The following is a 24227-nucleotide window of genomic DNA, read 5'->3' on the forward strand; positions in this document are numbered from 1 at the left end:
TGTAAAATTCACAAAAACAGATAGGCCAAAAAGACAGAGTAAACTATTGATGATAAGAAAGTATTTATTGTTACTGTTATGCAAGAAGCCAACATTTCCAGACAGAAGATAAACAAAAAGATTAGAACAGAAATTAGAGGAAAGAAAAATGCTTCCACAAGAAAAACTGCCAGAAGCTTCAAATATTTTTTTTCATTAATACAACAGATTTATGAAAATCATTATATAAACCAAGAAACCTTGGGTCATTTAGAAAAAGTAACTGAGGAAGTGCAAAAGTATAAAGATCAAAATCTAGAGACGTTTGAAAGATACAGAAAAGAAATATGGACATGGGGAAAAAAAGAGAGATCTGATATGGTACAATAATTATACAATGGAGAAAGCCAAATTAATCAGTACAAAAAGGCAACACCAAAAATATTTGAAGAGAAATACAGGCAAAGGTATCCAGATATGGAAAATTTCACAGTACAAAAAATAAGACCAGAAAGAGAGAACAAGGAACAGAAGATTAGTAAAGTCCAAGTTAAAAAAATAGAAGTTGAAGTTATGGAATACATGTGAAGTGAAAGATTTTATGTAGAAAGTCTAAAACATTATATCACAGCACGATTGAACAATGAGTCCCAAAACTAAGGAGAAACAGGAGGAGCAGGAGACATCTGAAGAAGAAATATGTACACGGGAAAGAAAAAGAGATTTAATATGGTCCAATATTTATGCAAAGAAGAAAGAAAAACTAATCAATACAAAAAAAAAACAGCACGTACCAAACATATTTGAAGATAAATACAGGCAAAGGCATCCATACATGGAAAATTTTACAATACAAAAAATAAGAAAACAAAGAGTTAAAGTAGAAAAGATGACTAGTAATGGAGAAGTTTAAGAAATAGAAGCTGAAGTTATGGATTACCTGCTAAGAGAAGGATTTAGTGTAGAAAATCTATCTCTGAAAACATCACAGCAGGATAATGCAGTGGATACCCATATTAAGGAGAAACCAGTGGAACGGGAAACATCTGATCAGTTGCCATATGCAGATACCTTGGAGCCTTTCACAGGAAACCAGTACAAACATTCAGGGAAGGAACAAGAAACTGTGGCAACTCTGATGCAGTCAATGTTGTGGAGTGATAGGCCAGTGCATTCCCATACAAAAGAGCAGTAGATGACACAGGATGGAACTGAAGAGAACGTGGCACAGGAAGGTGTTCTGGAACTTTCTATATAATGCCTGCAGGAAATGGAAAACAAAAATGTGCCCTCAGTTTAGAAGAAAATGATCTAAGAGAAGACTTGCTTGATTTAATGGAGATGGACAGACATAAGAAGATCAATGAAAGACTACTGAAAGTCAATAAATCACCAAAAGTGATAAGGTTGATAAAACAAATGAAGATAGTAATTAGGACTGTTCATGGAGATTCATGTGATATAACAGAAGTAAATAGAATATATTACTGTTCACCTAAATTAATAGCAGCTAAAGCCTGACCGTAGTTAGTAAGGGAATGGAATGGGAGAAATTGAATGTTATCATGAATATATTGAATAAAGAAAACTGCAAAGTAATTAAAGCAAAAAGTACCACTGTTAGAAGAAAAGAGAAGAGGGAACAGATAAAAATACCCAGAAAGATAGATGTGATAAAAGCAAGGTGCAATATCAGAACATATCAAGATCTATCTTGTACTATTGCAAATAATAAAACTAAAAATATCAGCACAGGCAGAAAAACTTAGAAGGTATGCAGATAAATATAAAGGAAAAGTACAAAATAAGCAATCTAATGATGGCCCAAAAAAGTTTTATACAGAAAGGTTAAAGGAATTGAAACAGTACCAAAAAGGAAGAAATATATACATTTTGAAGAAATATCTGTGATGATCCTGTGGAATATAGCAAAGATGCTATACAGACAGAAAAAGTAAAGGAAAGAATAATAAGTTCAAATGTACAGGATATGAAATGGGATGAAGTAGCAGACAGAGAGAGATTAAACAAAGTCAAGAAAAGCTCTTAACTGGAAAACCCTTGGCCGAGATGCAGTACCTAACATCTGGTTAAAAGTATTAACATCTTTGCAAGAAGATTTAGTCATGAGTAAGAACTATTTATATGTGCACCCCGAACAGACACTGGTTTGATGTCTTCTTCAAACTAAACTTAATGCGGTACAAGAATATCATCACACTGAAATGTTAAAATCGTTAATCGAAAATCAAGACTTACAGATTAAAGAGACAGAAAATTCAATGACTGAAATGGATGTGAAAATAAAGGAAGAAGAAAATCAAACAGAATCCTTGTTAGAACAAAACAATTGGTTGGTTAATATACTTGAGGATTTAGAAAACAAAGAATGAAGCTGTAATTTACGAATCTTTGGAGTACCATAAGTAAACAAAGTAGCTGACCTGGTATCCTTTTTGTCATCTTGGATCCCTCAACAACTGAATCTATGGGTGGGCATCTCATAAGATATCGAGATGATGCACAGAGCAATGGATAAACAATACCTTCAGAGCTGACCAGCAAAGATATTCTTGCAATTGGAGATTAAATTATTAGAGAAACTGATACTTACATTTGCAGAGAAGATAATGAATGTAGACTAGAGTTATGCTTGCCAGGATCAAAAATAGAAGATGTGAGACAAGCCTTGGAATGCCTTAATGTAAGAACGTATGGATCCATTTTTATTTAAGTTGGTACAAATGATGTCATCAGCAAGGATTCTCTAACTGTTAGTAGGGAACTGACAACCCTCTTAGATAGTATAGCTTGTACTGGTGTTAGGACATATTTTTCACAAATCACCTATAGAAAGGATAGTCAGGTCACTGTGAATGAAAAGATTTTTTGGGTAAATACCTACATGGAAAAAATGTCCTGTTTTAAAAAAAATGGGAATATGTAGAGCATCCAAACCTAGTTTTGGGCACACGTGTTCAGACAGGATGGCGTGCATTTGTCAAGTTCAGAGAAGATAATTTTTGCAGTAGATATTCTGTAATATTTGACAAGCACTAGACAGGATTTTTGCTAGGTCAAAAATGTAACAGTTTACAGATAGCAACATTCGATGCATCTCTGAAGGTTGTTAATGCTAGCAGCATTAATAATAACGTTTTTTTATTGGAAAAATTGCTACATTCCCACAAGATTGATGTTGTTGTTGTTTATGAAACATGGTTAAAGAACAATGACTGGAAACCAGATCTGTCAGGCTATAAATGTTTTTACTATAACAGACATTCTAAAAAACAGGTGGAGGTGTTATGATAGGAATTAAAGATGATTATGAGACCTGTGATTATTACATGTTCAGAGGTAACACCAATACTATAGACTGTGTAACTGTGACCATTAAGACAACTCTAAAACATATAATAATTCAAAGTCAAGTGCAGATGACCTAAAGGAATTCATACATTTATTGCATGAAACACAGGAGGGAAAAATAATATTAGCTGGGGACTTAAATTTACCAGAAACAGACTGGAATAATATTGAGTCAACAACATTATTAAGGAAATTATTCACAACATATATTCAGGAATAACAATTGCTTCAGATTGTAAAAAACTACCAGTGAACAGGACATACTAGACATTGTTTGTGTTCCTAAAGAAATTACTGTTACTTCAAGTCAAGTATTACCACCATTGAGGTGCAGTGATCATGGGGTTTTAAAATTAATTTGTTTCTAGCTACCAAACTGAAATCTAAACCAATGCACAGAAGGTTCATTACAGATTATATGGAAGCAAAACAGTCACTATGTAAAACTAACTGGAGTGAGGTGTTCAGTGGAAAAACTGCAGATGGAATGCGGAAAGTTTTGAAAGGGAAATTGTTTTAAGTGCAAACAATTAAAAAAAATGTTTAACATCAGGATCTAGGCATAGAATATCAGGGGGATATATTTCCAAAAGAACAAGATATCTGATTAAGGTGAGAGACAAAAAGTATAAGAAATGGAAGAGAGGTTGAACTACAAGTTTGAAAGCTGAAATAAACAAGCTGGACAAACAGATTAAGCATAGTGTGAGACAAGATCAAGAAAATTTTGAACAAAATTTATATGAAGATATTGAGCTTAATAGGAAACCTTTGTATAGATACATAAGATGTGAAATGAGTAAAGACACACAAATTGATAAAGTGTGTGCAGATTCTAAAATGTATTCTCAGACACAACAGACTACAGACATATTTACAAAATCGTATGCAAAATAGTTTGGTTCCACAAAAGGGTTGATACCTTGTCCTAATGACATCCAGGTAACACCAGATACTGGAATCAACTTAGATTATATTGAAAAATAACTGTGCAGACTGGATCCAAACAAAGCACAGGGAGGAGATGGAATTAGTAACAATGAACTGAGAACATTTCAGCAAGAGCTTATGGTACCATTATATTTATTATTCACTAGGTCATATACATAAGAGAAGATTCCTCAAGATTGGAGACATGCTCTTATTAAACCTGTCTTTAAGAGAAAGGGAAGTATGACAAACCCAGAGTTATATATACCCTTTGGACAAACCCAGAGTCATATAGACACTTTGAACAAACTCAAAGTCATGTAGACCTTTACGTCTACTTTCATGTGGTGGAAAAATAATGGCGAAGGTAATGTTGGATAATTTATTGTCAGAATTTGATAGGTTGGGATTTGAAATCATATATCAGCATGCATATGTTGAAAACATATGTATTACCACCTGTAACATGATGTTCTATAACAATATAATGACAGCTATGAATGAAAAATTGTGCTCTGATGTAATTTATATAGATTTAACTTCAGCATTTGATAGTGTCATACACAAAGCACTGATCATTAAATTGATACAACTAGATATTGATGTACTGTTTATAAGATGGATAGCTACATGGCTTACAAATAGGACATGGCAAGTATCATACAGCAACTGGACTGGTGAAATCCTTGGTTACAGTCAAGGTGCCCCACAGGGCTCTGCCACAGGCCTTTACCAGTTTAGATTGTATCTCTCAGACCTAACATTTTCATCTGAGGTATTTTACAGTCTATATGCAAATGGTCTGAAATCGGGTAAACTGATTACATCTGTTACAAATAAGGCATGTCTGCAAAATAACTTGACTAAATTGACCATTTGGGCACAGAAGAATAATATGCTGATAAATACATCAAAAACTAAGCATACGTGATTTGGGAGACATAAATTGAAAGGTGAATATTTAACACAGCACACAGTGATTGAAACTGTAGACTCATTTAAGGGCCTGGGTATATGGGTAGATTCAACTATGAGTTTTTCTAATCACATCAACCAATTGGTTGATGGCAGTTATAGAACTATAGGCTGTATAAAAAGATTTATAAAGTCTAGGAAATAAAAAAACGAGGAAGTCATTTTTTGTTAGTTACATTAGACCCAAATTTGAGGATGGAGTAACAATATTGAAAGCCTATAAGAAAACAAGCTTGAGTGAGATTCCAAGATGGCTGCCGACTAGATTAGTCCCTACTCTTTGAGCTCCTCACAGCTATTTAACTTTTGGTCTTTTTTTACAACTTTGTACCAATCTTTTTCCTCAGTTTTTTTTACAAAAAGATTTTATAAATCTTTTTCTACGCATTTGGATTATTTTTTTCTCTGGACTTCTTATCCTGGGATTTATTTTACCTCAGAACAATTTTGTTCTCTCACCTGCTTGGGCACCTGCTGCTTCAGTCTATTCCTGGATCCTGATATCCTGTCAGTTGCACTTCATCTCTGGGCATGGCTACAAAATCTGACTCCATGGAGACTCAGCCTACAAAGGCCAAATTCTCTTCAATGCTCTCTCCTGAAAAAGATTCCAGTTCAAAAAGATTAAGGACATCTAAACAATCTACTGAAACTTCCAAAGTAAGTAATAAAGACTTAAATGATTCAAATTTTCATTTAGACGAACTAAAAGTAGCATTAAAGCCTATCCAAAGTGCTATCCAAAACTTCTCAGAACAATTTGCTGACTTTAGTAAAACTTTAAAGCAAATAAATGATAGAATGGATATGATTGAAAATAGAAATTCAGCTTTAGAGATAAAAACTAATTCATTGGAAAGTGACCTTAAGTCTAAAGATAAGATTATTTCTGATATACAAGCTAAACTGTTGGATTTGGAAGCCAGGAGTCGAAGAAATAACATCATTATTCGTAGTTTGCCAGAATCTTATGACAATAAAAACTTGTTATCTGTGGCTAAGAACATCTTTGAAACATTGTTAAACTGTGAAACATCCTCAAAATCTATAATTGTAGAGAGAGCACATAGAGCATTACGTGCAAGACAAGATTCTTCCTCACCAAGGATTATTTATACTAAGTTATTAAACTTTCAAGATACTTTCCAGATCCTGGAAGCAGCTAAAAGTAAAAAACAATTTATATGGAAATCTCATAAACTGTCATTTTCCCAAGATCTCCCTTCTCAAATAAAACTAAATAGACAAAAACTTGCCCCCTATTGTGCTGACTTGATAAAAAGAGGGATAAGATTTCGTATGTCTTATCCAAATACCTTGTCTTTTACAGTCAATGACAAAAGGTTTGTGTGCTCTGATCCCAAAGATGCTAAAGATATTTTTTTTTAAACTTTTAAAAAGCTTCCTGACTCTGTATCATAATATGTTACTTTTTAATGGATTTCAAAAGTGATATTTTTCTGTCAATATTTATACTTTAGGATGTACATGTCTGTTATTGCCTAATCTTATTTTTTTCTAATAGTTGTGTTGAATATATTCTTTATTTAGTTCCGGCAAAATGTAATATTATTGTGATATTATATGCTTTCCAGATTTCTAGTATTACTATCTGATTTTTAAACAGTCATATAGTTATCTTTTTCACGTTTTGCGAATGTAGTGTGTTAGTATTTTCTAGTTTTTAGATTACAGTCCCCTGCGCCAGTTGTATGGTTTATGGAGGGAGAAATTTCGCCTCTCGAGACTATCTGAAGAGAAAATCTTCTGCTTGTAGCACCAGCTGCATCTTTACCTGGTCACACACCTCTTACGGACTCTCGGAGACTGATGGTGACGTCATCATTTGCTGAGGAGGTCTGCTAGCTTCACATTCACAGTGGTGCTTCTCTTCAGCACGTATTAGACTTCAGGAGTGATTTTATACCTTTTTATTCATTTACAGTGTGTCTGAGTCTAAGCGATGGCCATTTTCAGTATTAAATAAGTTATCTTTCCACAGTTCCACCAACGATTCTCCACATGACTCTCTCGCTTTAATGCGAGTATTTGCCTTTGACTACTAAGGCGGAATTTGCTCTTAATTCAACAGAATAGGTTAGTCTCATTCATTCTAAATAACAAGAATGGGCAAATAAGAAAATACATTTTTCCTATGATATGTTTTTTCACCGTATTTTGAAATATAACATAATGTTAAAATATTTATTTACTTACACTGTTTTCTTGTTCTTTTAAGAACTTCACGCAATTTACTATAAGCAATATGAGGGGATTATAATGTATGTTACGTTTAGCAAGCTAATACACAGATAAACTGTTGTAAAGTTTAGATAGGGTTATCTTTAAATATTATTAGGTGTAGTATACATGTTTATGTTTAAGCTGCTTGACTTTTTCGGAATTTAGCTTACTTGTTTTGTTCTATTTGGATATTCTAAAGAGCGTGTGTACGAGTTCTGTGTGTTTTACATCCTGTTGCTATACTGCTTCTTTATACTCTAAAAGGGCATTACAACCTTACAACTAACAGAGCTACTGATACAAGCATTTTAAAATTATTTTCTCAAATCATAAAATCTGCATTAGTATCCTTTTAATCTTGTGAATATACTGTAGGTTAAGGTATTGTCCAGTAGTTTTTTATTTGTATTCATCTTTTAACACTAGATGGCGCCAAAGTCTATTCAATATACAGTAAACTACTGAGAGCTGCTGCTATATAACAGCTATTTTGACAGTTAACATTCATTTATATGGGGTTGTTTTATAGACTTTAAGTCTCTTGGGGGATAGTCTTTGCTGTATTTGGACTATGTTTAAATGCTTATACTATAATTTTAGATATTTTTTGTCATAGTTATTCTCTATTTGATTATTGAGAAGTTTGTTGTGTTTTACTGTACGATTACTTGATAATGCATAATCTTATCTTGTTTTGCAATATTTATAGCTATTTTCTTTATATATAATTAAAACATCATTTTATATATGATACAGTTATTACTAGTTTCTCATAGGATTATTTATATATATAGTAATGTTATTATACTTGTCTCTTAATATTTATATATGTTATTTTACATATGTTTGTTTTCATCATAATATTTGTTATGCTGTGTTGTTTTTGTTAATCATAAATCGTTTTTCTTTCTTTTTTTTGAAATATTTGAGGAAATTCATTTTATTATTATATATTTTTACTTAATAATAGGAGCTTGTAGTTTAATATATTAAGTAGGGATTGAGTATGTTGGACATCTTGAAATTAGTTAGTCTTGTATATAGGTTTAGTAGTATAATACTGGTTTTAATTTTTGTTAGGCTTTCATTGAGTATTTTTTATGTTAATCTGATGCTATTAATATCTAAAATTACAACTTCTATTTTATTCGCATCTGATCTTCCTTTATCAATAGGTGATTGGTGGGTAGGCACTAGGGTTAGGATAAAGGATATAAATACATTTTATATTATTCTTGATATTATTTTTTTTCTACAAGGGGTATTTGTTGATTTGATTGTATATTCAAATACTTTCCAGACTAAATCTGTTTTTTTTTTTTATTACCTCTCGGATGTACTGGTTTAAGTGCTGTTGGGATTTTACTCTGTGTTTTTTTTACAGCATCAATACTGGTTGTCTGCTTTGAATATGCCAGTTGATATAATATTGGATTCTTGGAATGTTAGAGGTATTCAAAGCAAAGCAAAAAAGTCATTATTGTTTCATTTGATTTTTAAGTCACAGGCCAATATTTGTTTTATTCAAGAGTCCCATATTCCTTGACTTGATTGGAATAAAGAGAGGAATAAAAAATGGATCAAGAGGATTGTAGCTTCAGGGGACTCATCTAATTCCAGAGGAGTAGCCATAATCATTAAACAAAAATTCATGGGGAACATTATCGATGAGAAATTTGATATTGAGGGTAGATGGTGTTTATTTGCCGCTTCTATTCATGGACTTGACAAACCTCTTTTAGTTTTAAACATATATGGCCCATGTAATCTACAGCATTTGTTCATTTTAAAAATCTATAATATTCTCACATCATATAAAGACCACTATATTATAGTAGGTGGTGATTGGAATGCAGTAATAAATCCAGAAATTGATCGTTCTCGTTCCACTGTTTCTTATAACTATCAAGCTACTATGGCTCTTAATGATTTGATGATGGAGTATAGTTTAATTGATCCACTACATACTGTTAAAATCTCAAATAGGAATGATATTTATACCTATTACTCTAAGTGTTATCGTTCATGGTCCAGATTGGATTTTTTTCTAATCTCTGATTCTATCTCAAAATATATTTTAGATTTTAATATTGAACCTAGATTTTTTTCGGAACATTCAAGAATCTTATTAAAATTAAACATAAATACTAATATTAAAAATAAAATCAATTTAAATAAATGGTCTTTAAATAATAATTTACTACTAAATGAAGAAATTTGTAAACAATGTTCTGAAATCTTACAGGAAATGGAAGGTAACCTAGGGTCATCAGATATCCCTTATGACATACAATGGGCTGCATGTAAAGTGAGATTAAGAGGATTATTTATCAGTAAAGCGGCCTATTTCAAAAAACATTACTTTAAGAAAGAGGAGTTCTTAAAATCTAGAATTCTATCTCTGGAAAATCAACTTAGACTGAACCATGACTCTACTATAGAAAAGCAAATTCTTGAATGCCAAAAAGATTTAATTTTGCTTTATCAAAATAATCTCTCTTTAGCTGAACAAAAGTTACTTGCTTCATATTCAGAATGGGCCCAGGTTCCTTCTAAACTACTAGCTAGAATTATTAAAATTAATTTTGACAGACCAAAAATCTCATCTTTGTCTTATAAGAATAGATTTTATAACACGGATGAAGAGATTATTCAGCTCTTTACTTCTCTTTATACTGATTTATATTCAAATTCTTCTAATTTTGTTAATGATAATTACATAAAAACCTTTTTAAATTCTCTACATTTCCCTAAATTAAATGATAACCAACAAAGATTGCTTTCTGCTCCTATATCTTTACAAGAAATCTCGGATTCAATTGATAATCTTAAATCTGGTAAATCTCCTGGTCCAGATGGTTTCACTCCGGAATTTTTCAAAACTTTTAAATTGGTAATTCTTCCCTTTCTTTTCAAAGTATATAATCATATAAGAGTTAATGATATCTCAGATATTCATTGGAATACATCTAAAACTATCTTAATTCTGAAAAATAATAAAAATCAGACCCAGTTAATTATAGACCCATTTCTTTAATAAATGTAGATATTAAGATTTTATCATCTATTTTGGCTAATAGATTGAAACGGATTTTACCCTCAATTATTTCTCAAGATCAGTCTGGTTTTATGCCCCACAGACATGCTTGGGATAATACACTGTCCTTAGAGTCTATCATTCATCTTATTAAAAAAGATACAAACCCAATATATGCTCTGATCATTGATGCATCAAATGCTTTTGACAGTGTCTGTTGGAACTTTCTCTTTCAGACTATGTCTTGTTTCAATATTCCTTTATTCTTTATAAACTTTTTAAAAGTATTGTACAAAGATATGTTTACTAGACTTTACATTAATGGTCACTTTTCTTCTCCTATAAAGATTACCAGAGGAACAAGGCAAGGTTGTCCACTGTCTCCCTTTCTTTTTAACATTTATTTAGAACCTTTGTTGCTGTATATTATTCAGAATACTTTTCATAATGTCCCTAGAATTCTTAACACAAAAATTTATTTCTCAGCCTTTGCTGATGACCTAGTAATTTACTTTCAAACTCCACTATCTGACTATAGAAAAAAAAACAAATTCTATTGATTACTTCTCTTCTGTTTCGAACTATCTTTTAAATTCCCCTAAAACTTATATATTTCCTTTAAATCACTTAGTACATAAACCATTTCTGTTTTCAGATCATCAATTTCAGTTTACTTTTAGTATAAAATATTTAGGTATCAATTTAGAACACAATAATAAATCTTCTTTTCAAAATAACATAAATAAAGTTTGGAACTCAATATTATCTGATATAAACAGATGGGAACATCTAAATCTTTCACTTTTATCAAAGGCTGCCATAATTAAAATGAACATTTTGCCTAAATTCCTTTACAATTTCTCGTCTGACCAGATAATTCCGAAATCTTTCTTTGAGTCTGTAAATAAAGTTTTGGCTAAATTTTTATGGTTCCCCAAATCTGTTAGAATTTCCTATTCCAGATTATCAATTTCTAAGGATAAAGGTGGTTTGGGTATTCCTAACCTATATCTCTATTATTTGATTGTTTCATCTAATAAACTTTTCACCATATCTAATTTCAAGAATATTTCTCATATAAATCATTCTTTATGGATAAAAATATGGTATAATTACATCATTTCAAAAAATATAAACCCAGAAGCTATTCCTTTTATCTCTTTGGACATCATATCTACTAAAAATCTGTCCATCTTCATTAAACAAAAGATTAAAGCTTTTCAAACTTTACTTAAACTATGCAATCTAGATAAGATTTCTCATTTTATCCAACCAATTCATCTAAACCCAAATATAATGATAGATAACAAACCTTTTAACTTAACAAAATATCCTCTAATAAAAAATTTAAAAGTTGGAGATATTTTGAAACATCTTGACTTATCTTTACCTGATTGGCGTAAGATTTTGAAAGTTAATTGGAATTATTCGCCAATTCTTCGTCAATTAAGAGTAATAATTAAAAATAAGTTTTTATGTATAGATCCTATAGAACATCAAATGAATAATCTCAACACGATTATCAGAATACTATCTTCATCAGATAAAATGCTTTCAAATTCCTATAAGTTGATAAAGAGCTTAATGATGGATCACAATTGTCTTTTGTCTAATGTCTGGTTAAATTATAATTCCCGGTTGTCTGAGTATCAGAAACTCTTGGCCATCAGATATACAAAGGAATTTATCCCTTTCAAAAAATTATTATACACACAATTAATGATTAATAATGATGCCTATTATACCCCATATAAATTAAATAAATTCAACCCAAACAAATCCTCATCATGCTCATGTTGTTATTACCCCCAAGCAGATCTCCTCCACATTTTGTGGTATTGTCATTTTTCTCATAGATTATGGACCTCTTTGAAAGTCAGACTACAAAGAATGGGGTACCATAAGTCTACATTGTCCTGGGAATTTGCTATTCTTCATATTCCATTAATTCATCTTTCAAAATCAGATACTCATGTTATCATCTTTATTTGCTCCTTATTAAAACTTTACATAACACAAAATTGGCTTGATCGTACCAAACTAAATTGGGTTACTTTTCAGAAAATGGCTTATTCATATATTGATGCTCAAAGGAACATAGTTAGAAGTCCAAAAAAAAGGCATTAAAAAAGTTAGTGTTAGAAAAAGTTTTAAATATTATCAATAGTTAATGCCTTTAATTCTTCTATTGTTTTATGATGGTATTTTTTTTCTTCTTCTCTCCTTCTCTTCTTTTAACTTCTGTTTTCATTTTCTCATATTATTCCCTTTATTATATTTATAAATGCACAATACTCTTTCTTTTCACTTCAGGTTTTTTTTTTCCTTCTTTTTTTCTTCCCTTTCTCTTTTCAGGATGCCTAACTTGTATATAGTGTATATATTTCGTAATGTTTTGTTATCATTATTATATGTAAATTCTCCTGAATGATTGTTTTTTTTAGAGTTGCAATATGTTTATTCAAACCTATTTTTCATGTACAAAACTCCTAAATGTCTTGTTTTATATACTTAATAAAAAATTTTTTGAGAAAAAAAAAAAGAAAACAAGCTTGAGTAAACTGGAAAGAATACAGAGGAAATATACCAAAATTTAAGTTATTATGAAAGACTAAAATATCTTAACTTGTACAGTGTCTCTTACAGATATCTAAGAGGAGATTTTATTCAGGTATATAGGGCATTTAGTGACAATTATCTCTAGGAATGTTTGGGGTTATCAAAAAGTAGTAGAGAATCATCAGACAACCTATGTAGAAGATTCTACAGGAATGAGAAGTGTACTAATTGGTTCTCTGAGAGAGCAGCCGATGCATGGAACAGACTACAAATTACATTAAAACAAGTACTAATTTAGATATTTTTAAGAACAGCCTGGACACTTGCAATGGGAACAAGTGTTTTGGTATATTGATAAGCTAGAATGGCATTAATGCCCATGCTTGAAATATTTGTGTGTATGTATGTATGTAATCCAAATACTCTCCTGACATCCATTGTAGTCAGGTTTGAGTACTTGGATAAAGAACTGATATTAAGAACAGCATGCTCTAAATCATCACAATCAACATTGTAGTCAAGTTTGTGTACCTGGATGAAGAACTGATATTAAGACCAGCATGTTCTAAATCACTTTTAGAAATGCACAGAAAAATTATAAGATTTGACAAAGACTATACAACTGAAACACTAGAAAAAAGAAAGGAATATTGACCTCTGATTAAAATGCTGAAACAAAATAATATCAAAGAACGTTTGCTTTACCCAACAAGGTTAAAGGTTTTCCAAACATTGGAGAGAGAATTTTCAACACAGCGGTAGAAGCAAGGAACTTCTCAAGAATAATTTTTCATAGGTATCCCACACCAAACGAAGAACTCTGAATGATTGATTGTTTTCCTTTTTGAAATCATTTTGTACTTGAGGGGCTACAGATTTGTTAGCGTTGTTTTTTTCTCCCCTAGCCCCTCCTCCACCGAAGACCAGGAACTGGATAATAGGGTAACATAATTTTTAAAGGTCCTGGCCACCATTTTTGTTTTCCCACTGCAGCTGTTTGACTCCCCAGAGTATGTCCCACAAGTAGTAAATGTAATTCTCAATATAAACTGGCTAAATTTGCCTTCTTTTTAAACTGCTGCACACTGCTGTATTGCAGATGTGTGTGTGTGTGTGTGTGTGTGTGTGTGTGTGTGTGTGTGTGTGTGTGTGTGTGTGTGTGTGTGTGTGTGTGTGTGTGTGTATATGTGTGTGTGTGTGTGTGTGTGCATATATATATATATATATATATATATATATATATATATATATATATATATATATATTATTACTGCTGCATTGTATAATTTGTTAAAAAAATATTTCTCCGGGTAATACTACTCCTAAAATATTGAATACTGAACAAATTTATTTCAGGAGAATGTATTTGTAGTTGGTAGCTTTTTTGCCAACATGTGGTATTCTTTGTTATCCCTTACATGTTCACTCAGGAATTGAGCTGACATACATTGAGAGAGATGGATTGTTTTTGCATTACAAACTGATTCAGGATATGCTTTACAAATGTTGTGAGAGAAAAGCTTTTTTTCTTTTTTTGTTTACCAGTAAGAATCCAGATATGGACTGAAAAGTGAACACTGTAATTACCTTGTTGGTCTAAGGCTCTTACGAATGACCTTGCTACTTGTAGAGTAACTTATCTTCTCAGTGCAAGTTTACCTGTATTATCTGGCATATGCTTGAAACTGTATGTCTTAAAACACCTAATTAAGTATTCTGAGTTTCCACTATTGTTACATACAGTTCCAAATTAGACTAATTAACTTGCTGTCTCACTGTATGTTAATATTAGAAACAGAGACATGTTATTGTTAGGGGCTTAAAGCTGACTGATAATGGTTAAGTTATAATCAGTGCACAGTTCTAAGAAATATATTACTGAGCTCTCCTTATGCTTTATTTTCTGTTTGTTTTAGTTCCTAGTGAATCCTGACATACTCGCATGCCACCCCCCCCCCCGAGAACCCCCTTCCAAGTCTCACTCTTGTTAAAGGAGACCAAGAATGGAAACTACACAACAACAAGTTCTGTTGATCAATGTAGGTGCCTAAAAGAGTATCCCTGCATCTATCCTCTTCAGTAGTGGTATTCAGTCTCTGTATGTGTGCATTCTATCAGGGCCAAAGGCTGCAAGCCATTTCCAAATATTCTTCCCCCACCCCATCAGCATTAATTAGAATAACAACATTTGTTTGTGTAATAAATACTAGAGAAAATGCTGTAGATAATAAAGAAATGGTTTATTGTCTAGCTCTAGAAAGGCAAAGTTAACAGTACTTAATAAATCTATCAAGTATTCAAATCTTTCTAGTAAAGTGTGGTGCAAAATCCACAGTTTTGAATACTGATATGTATCCCACACCAAACGAAGAACTCTGAATGATTGATTTTTTTCCCCCAAAATATTTTGTACTCCAGGAGCTAATACTATTAATCAGCATAGAAATGAAGGCAACCTAGTTTCTTCCATATTTCTGGATGTCTCAACAGCATTTAATAGTTCCACATAATAAACTTCTATCTTCACTTTCTGAACTAAATCTAAGCCAGTCCACACTTGCTTGGCTTCAGAACTATTTATCAGGTCACAGTCAGGCAGGTAAATGGTAAAACAAACTATCTTCCCTTCTTCCTGTTACCCTAGGGGTCCCACAAGGATCTATACTTAGTCCACTTTTATTTACCATATTTACCAACAATCTTCATACAGCCACACTCCATGCTACCTTAGTTCAATATGCAGACAATTCCACTCTAATCTGTTCGGTCCTATCACACCAGCAGCTTCAAAAAATTACCCAGGAATCCTTTGCTTCATTGAAATCCTGACTATGTAATGCACAGCTCATACTTAACCTGAGCAAGACTAAGCTAATGTTGTTTCATCCCACAAAAGCTACTAATTCCACCCCAATTCTTAATCACTTCAAATACCCATATTACACTAGTCACCCAACCAAACTTTTAGGTGTCACCATAGATCAAAATATCAGGTTCGACTTACACATTGCCCAAACAATAAAAAAATACATAAAAATCTCGGAACCCTTTACAGATGTAAAAAATATCTTACCAGCAATACTAAGACCATTATTGTTAGAACCCACCTAATCTTCACCCTACTCTATGCATCCTCAATATTTACCAACATCAACAAATCAGACTTAACCAAACTAAACACCTGTTATAACAGAATAGCAAAATTCACAACTGATTTCAGCTTATCATTCTCATCACCACCAAGCCCTTAAATAACTATCCTGGTTAGAACTACCCAATCTGTTCACCCTTAACCAGCTTGCACTTGCCCATCAGATACTTTACCATCCAGAAAAAAAAAACACCAGCCTTACAAGCTATATTAAGCCATATTCAAACAATCATCTATTAAGACCCAGCAGCAAATCCCTAATTAACATTACCAGAAGTTGGAACAGTCCTGGTGACTCCCTGTATTCCAGCTACATCACAAAAACCTGGAACACTATGCCTCTTAATATTAGAGCCACAGCTAACAAAATCACTTCTCAAATCCCATTTACATAGTGCACGAATCTGTACATGTTCTGACCTGGGCTAAACAACCTAACACAACAACCCAATGCAAGAAGTGGCATCCTGCATCTGCTACTATGACACATAACTCTAACTTAACCCAGGTTAGTCAAGCTAACACCTTAACCCAGTCCACTGAATCAGTGTTATTATTGTTGTTACCACCACAGTGAGCTCACTGCTCTTCTCTCCATCTCCTTTTCAGGAAATGCTGTTCCTATTACATGCATTTGAAAATTTCTTATGTGCTGGATGAAGTGAGCTGTTACAGACAAATGACAATTTCTCTCATGTTTGTATAATTTCTGAGTGCTTATATATGAATAATTGCTGTGACAATTATCTCTATGGGTGCCTTTGCTGTACCCCACTGATTTTGTACTGTCTCAGGTGTTCTCTGTCTAGATCATTATTATGTTACTGATTTTATATACTGTTAGTAGCCACACTGGACTGTCTTAAGTGTCATTATTATTAATTCTCTTATTGCTATTTAAATTGACATATATTGCTATATACTGTTATTTCTCTCAGGGCCTCCATTGAAAATGAACAAAACTGTCCAGTCAGACTCTCACAGTAAACAAATCTAAAATAAAATAACATTTTCTTCACATGAAGTAATAGACTATTCTATTAATATGCAAAGAGCAACAGTAAAAATTAACTAGAATGAGGCAGCTAGCAAGAAATAAAAACTTATTTTATCCCCTACAGCTTCTTGAAAATGAAAAATAGTCTTATTATGTTTTTCTAAATAGATGATCCTACAACTTTTCTTAAAAGGACATCATTTGGTTTCACTGTTTTCACTCTAGTAATGTCTTCAGCAGGTAACTAACAACACTAGTTTTCTAAAATTGTAGAATTCTCGATATAGTATCCTATTTAATCCCTGTACTTTATTCTTAATTTTCAATTATTAGGCTCTATGCAATTTGAATATTGTGTTAAAAAGATTTATTATGTACTCTATTTCTCATATTCAGTGACAATAGCTCCACTTTAAAAGGCAGAGAAGATAGTTGCTACAACTTGCTTGATTTGATATATGTTTACTTTATGTGAGACAACCATTTAAAAGGTTGGTCAAATAAATATTGTCATGTCTGTTTTCTATTTGCCCTTATACATATGAACAGTTTATATCTGAATATGTTTAAACAATTTCATTTGTACTTTCTTTTACCTGTTTATTAAATAATTTAGTATTTTGTCAGTTAGGAAGGTGACATTTTACTTAGAATGTTCCCTAAAAAGAATTACTTTCAAATGTGCACATACATGGCTGCATGGAGTTTACTTATGAAGTGATCCTTGACACAGTGAGTAACTTTAACTTCTTGTCAAGCACAAACAGCATTATGAACATCTCACTCAAAACAGCTTCAGTAAACAGGAATCAGAAGGGAGTTTGTTTTCTTCATTGGGATATCTCTGTGAATTTTGCAGATAAAAAATACAACACTGCACTTAGTGAAGTGTGTGTGTGTGTGTGTGTGGGGGGGGGGATGGGAAGGACATCTGCAAATGGAGCACAAGAGACATAAGTGTGCACAGAATATAATTTGTTATGCTTGATATCTATGAAGTTTATTTGGAAATAGGCAATTACAGTTTATGTTAAACTACACAATATATCAGAATAGTCATCCTTGTTCTGTATAGCATGTTTGGCATGTGGGAGTTTACATTTTTCTACAGGATTACAAAGCATAACAAACGAGATGCCCTAGATCTGCATACTGATATAGGGGACAGAGAACTGTCTATTGTAAGACCTGATGCCAATGAAAACTGTATGTCTCAGGAATGGGTAGCATATAAGATGTTTGGGAGGTTGATGTCTACTGTCAGTAGACTTATTGCATCACACTGTGGGCCTTCGGTGTGGCTACTTATTTAGATGCCTTAATCACAGTGCACACCTTAAGTGGGGGCAAATAGCACACTATGATATATATTAATGTTTGATTTACAAAGGAGATATCGTAGTAGGCAACATTTTTATTGTGGAGACCACTTCTGTTGTTAAAGGAAAGAAAGATAATCTGCCTACCAATCCACTGTCTTTTGAAAATAGTTGTAAAATATCATATGCCATTTTATTATAGTACTCAATGCTTCCTTTTAGCTTGCTTTCTAAGGATGGTGGAGGGGGCCCTGAAATAAAGTGACCATTCCTGAAATCAGGATACTGTTTCCTATGCTGAAGGTCTGTAAAGGACAATTTGTTTATTTATTTATTTTTGAAATTATTTAGCAAAATTTTAAAAACGTTAGATCATTAGTGAAATCAGAGACACAGGAAACATTCATTAATGTCACAGTCTATGTCAGTCTACAGAGGTAGTAGGTTGTTTCCTCATCTTTTTTTCCCCTCACCGTGGCTATTTATTTTGCAGCATTATGCTTAACTAGAATTTGTCACCCATAAATAGTGAGGAGGAATATGTATTTAATTTATCCTATATTGGAACATAACTTGTTGCACTGAAGTTTTGACAATTGAGAAAATCTTATTTTGCCATATCTCAGTGATTAAGAACATATTCTAATAAAACATACCTCTCTATGACAAGATGCTAGCTAGCTCAGTTGAATGGTATTTATTTGATAGTCTATTCTGTTGCAGGCATGAAACAAAACGTGTAGGCATTTTGTCAATAGTTGCACAGGGTTGTATTTTGTGATTTTTTTTAAAGCACAGTGTCTGGTGCATGGTGGCAATAATGCATGTTAGTTCATACATAATTGTCTGATTTTCTTAATAACACAAGGATACTGTACATTTTAATTGTTTATTAAATACTTCATATATATTTAAATATAAGGTGGAACCACAATTAATATTTTATTTTATTTGTTTTGTAGTTGCTGTTCACAGAATCTTTACCTTCTTATGGACTTACATTAAAATAAATATATTTTTTGCTGTTATTTGGCTATCTCACATTCAGTACTTGCATGTACATAAGAGAAAATGTAGTTTCTGAACCTTTCTAAAATTATTTTCTTCATTTCCCTTAAGTGGAACGTAACTGGGGGTTAGAGGTCTTTCATTATGATAAATTACATCCTTTGCAACACATTCTAGTACTAATGAGGAACAACAAAGTGTGATCAGGAAATAGTAACAACACTACTGACATTGAATATTGCTGCTCCTACAGGACAGTCATCATGCATAGACAGTCAGTGAAGTTATGATGTGGGGCATTAGAGGCGAAATTTAAACAAGTTCTAAACATAACTTTTCATTTAACATTAGGGAAACTTTATTTGAGAATGTGGATGTATAATAAGAATTTAGTAAAACAAGACACTGTAATACTTATCTAAGTTTAACTTTGTTAGCTGCATCAGCTGTAAATTTTATAAGTAAACAAATATCTCAAAAGAAAATACTTCAAAAGACCAAAAGCATAAGGTTCAGTTCAGGTATCTTTATTCTTGCGCAAGGAGACAAAAAATGCAGTTACAGAGTTTGTCTAACTGAAATCAGGAAGTGTCACAATTATTATACCTTTCTTTCAATACATTGCCCACTACGACTGACATAGCAGATCACCAGTTCACAATTCTGTTACTTTACAGATGTTTCTCACATTTCTAGCTGACTCTTCAAAGTTTAAAAAAGATTTTTCAGTAAACAGGATGGCCTTGACGACCACCGGTCAGTTATAACTTTTTTGCTATGTGATGTTACAAGTCTAGGTACTATGGCTAATTCGAGCACAATGCAAGTACAGATTTCTGAAGCAGTTCATTGTTTATAGTATCTAACTTTCTTGCAGCTTGTGCACTTTTTCATTAGCATGAACAGAGCTTGTTGTCCATAATGAATGGATCTACAGAAACTATTATTCTTCTCTATTTAATTTCCTGACCTAGCAGAAAATCACCTGCTTTTCAGTACATTTCCAAAGCATAAACATGTATTTTGCTGTGCTAGCAAACTAGGTCAGAGTGCATCTTGCAGTGTCAGAAAGCACAATTTCAGAAAAGCATGTTTTCAGTTTCAAATAGAACTAATGCTGCATATATAATAAAAACGTGTTAATCTTCCCTTATTTAAAATAAGCACTATACACATATGTTAATACATATTTTTCTAACATTTCCCCCCTGTTAATACTTTTTAATCTATTTCAAAAGCATAAACAGTTTGTTTCTTCTCCTAACCTCTTCATTTGAGGATTTGCAGCTAAGAGAGTCATTCAGTTTAAACTTATGAAAGTGTTTCCTTTTTCAACAGTTCTTCAAAAACTGACATGTCTATGAAATCTTTGATTAATTTTTTCATGCAGGGAATACCACAGCAAATACATGCTCCTAACAAAAGTAATCCCGCACAAATGGCAATCAGGATTTTCATTAGGATGGAACCCCACCCCCCAAACAAATTCTGGAAAAAGTCCGTCAGTGGGTTCGGGCCTGGCCTGGTCATGTCTGACACTTGCTGAATCACCTCCAAATGATCGTTGATCTTGTGTTTATTGTCGGGAATGAATGAGCAACACTCGTCTTTGATTAAAGCGCATGTACCACCTCTCGCCGCTAGAGTGAAGTCAAGAGCCATTCAGTTTTGAAGCACCACAGTTCTCATTGCATTCAGTTCATCAGTCATTAATTCAAGAGCAGAAAAAGTTGCATTGCTCATGACCTTGAGAAGTTTGGATAGTTTTCTCAGTTCCCAAATTGATTTAACTGCACCATATGCAGGGGATATGCCTGCCCAAGATATGATAGTGTCACTCAAGTCCATGTGTGCTAGTTTACTCTTATCCTTCACGGAGTTATGGTTTCTCCAGCCTGCTACAATCTGTCCCATCGGATTCACAGGTTTCTTGATTGGATTTTCAGGTTTCTTTGTGACGTCTCTGATGTTTTGAATTCTCCCATGAGGCAAAGCTGTAGTGTGTCGTATGGCCGGGACCAGGTAACCCAAAAAACAACTGCCGGACCAATTCTCAGGCAACCATTTGTATGCCTTTTTCCCACATATGAAATAACAGTTTTCTACCTTAGTATTGATATACACCTTCCCTGCATGAAACATTTTCTTATCTATAATAGACAGTTGCTTTAAAAGAACAGGATTATGTTGTATATCACTGACAGTATTATGCAAGGACTCAAAGTATGGGTCATAATCTGCATCACAAATTGTTTCTGCATTTTTAGCATTCTTAGGTTTAATATAACATTTATAAGAAATTGTTACATTACATTTACTCCAACCCACTTGAATCGTATAATTCTTAAAAAAACATACAATTCCTGTTTGTGTAACAGGTAGGAATAATGCAATTTTGTCTCTAGATTTTACAGGTGTAGTCTCAAAAATCAAGTTTTCCCAGGTCTCATTGACCCCTAGGGGGACAGCAGCCATCAATAATCCCCCGTATGCTGTTGGTATAGCTGTGCAAATCCAACAACTTGAAATATTAAAAGTCTCAGCATACACATATTTGATTGCTTGGTAAGTGTTAAAGTTCGGATGCCAGTCTATGAGTGTTGAATCACGTTTGTTCAGTCTAGCTGGTGTGGCTGAAGAAAAGAAAGGCCACAGCAAAAGCCACAGCAAAAAGAACATTGTCATTAATACAGTTATTAAGATGATTATGCAACACTGCTGAAGTTGTTCAGTATTTCTATTATCTCTGGGTCTTGTCATTCTACTGCTGCTGTGTGTTAGCAAGAGTTTTAACAAGTTCAAAGTTTTTGACTAGTTTACAGTGTGTTAAATGAATCCAAGATAAACGTTCCACAATCTTGACTGCTGTGGGCATGCTCAGCAGTACTTGATACGGACCTTCCCACTTTGGTGTCGTCCAATTCTTCTTTTTGATTGTCTTCACCCAGAACCAAGTGCCTGGGGCTACTGCCACTTCAGATGGTTTGGTTTGGTCTTTATCTGAAACAGAATTAGACTGTAAAAGATGTTTGTTATTCAGCATACTCCTCATATACTCTGCAAGTGTCCAATCTGCTTCCCGGTCTGCAGGCATGAGAGGTTTCCACTGAGGTATATAATAAGCTCTTCCGAAAATCTTTTTGAAAGGTGTCAGTCCTTTTGCATTTGGAACAGTTCTCATGCTCAACAGTGCCAGGGGCAAACAGTACACCCAGTTCTTTTTTGTATCAACTATGAGCTTTTTAAGCTTATTCTTTAAAACTCCATTGTGCCTCTCTATTAACCCTGCAGATTGAGGGGGATATGCACAGTGATGTTTTAAAGAAATCCCAAACTACCAGCTCAACTGCTGTATAGTTTGGTTAACGAAATGTGTACCATTGTCACTGTAGATCCCTTCCGGTATGCCAAATCTAGGAATAATTTCTTTAACTAGGGTCTTTGCAACAGTGGCTGCATCTGGTTTACTGGTCGAAAAGGCCTCCACCCATTTGGAGAACATATCCACAATGACAAGGCAGTACTTTTTATTTTCACATTTGTTCAATTCTATGAAATCCATACAGATAGTATGAAACGGATATGGTGGTGTAGGGAAACTCCCTTGCTTGGGCTTTAACGCCCCTTGTGCATGATGTTTATTACAAGTGTGACACGGCAGGCAACATTTTTTAGTGTAGTTTATAAATCCGTACATAGCGAATACCCGATTCACTAACTGTACCATCCCCCCCTGTTGAGACATGGCTCTGCCCATGGCTTAACAAAGCTGCATATCTAAATAAATTAGATGGCAATATTGGTTTTCCTTCTTTGGAGATGTACATCCATTCCTTGAGAATTGCTACTCGTCTTTTCCACTTTTGTTTTTCAGCTTGTGTAGTAAGTGTCTGCATTGTTTTCAACATTTCTAAGTCTAAAATCTTAGAAGGTTGTAATTCCTTGTTCAAAAGAAATGCTTCTGAGGCTGCTTGCTTTACAGCTGTGTCAGCTCTCGCATTGCCTTTTGAAATCCTATCTTGTTGTTTTGTATGAGCTACACATTTACAAATAGCTACTTTCTGAGGCAACTGAATAGATTCTAACAAATCTAAAATAAATTGTGCATGGTTAATCGGTTTGCCAGTAGATGTCACCATTCCTCAATTCTTCTACTTTTGTGCAAAAACATGTACAGTAGAAAAAGCATACTGGCTGTCTGTAAAAATGTTCACTTTTTTACCCTTTGCTAAGGTACATGCCCGTGTCAAGGCAATCAATTCTGCTGCTTGTGCAGATAAGCTATGTGGTAAAGGTTTCACTTCTACAATCTCAGTATCAGAAACTACTGCATAACCTGTTAGGTTCTGTCCTGTAGGACTCCTTTTGCATGAGCCGTCCACGTAATATGTCACCTCGGCATCATCCAAGGTAACATCTGTGAGATCTTTTCTAGGCAGTGTCTTTTGCTCAATTACCTGCAGGCAGTTATGGGGTGTGCCATCCACAGGAGTTGGGAGCAAGGTAGACGGATTCAAAGTAGTACATCATTCAATTGTCATGTGAGGTTGGCTCAGCAATATAGTCATACAAGAAAGATGCCTAGCAGGGGAAAGATATGCTATTTTTTCTTGCAGTAAGATGATTGCGACTGCATGAAGCACTCTCAATGTGAGA

The sequence above is a fragment of the Protopterus annectens genome, chromosome 10.part0, assembly GCF_019279795.1.
Source record: "Protopterus annectens isolate FY-2018-M chromosome 10.part0, PAN1.0, whole genome shotgun sequence".
NCBI classification, from domain to species: Eukaryota; Metazoa; Chordata; order Ceratodontiformes; family Protopteridae; genus Protopterus; species Protopterus annectens.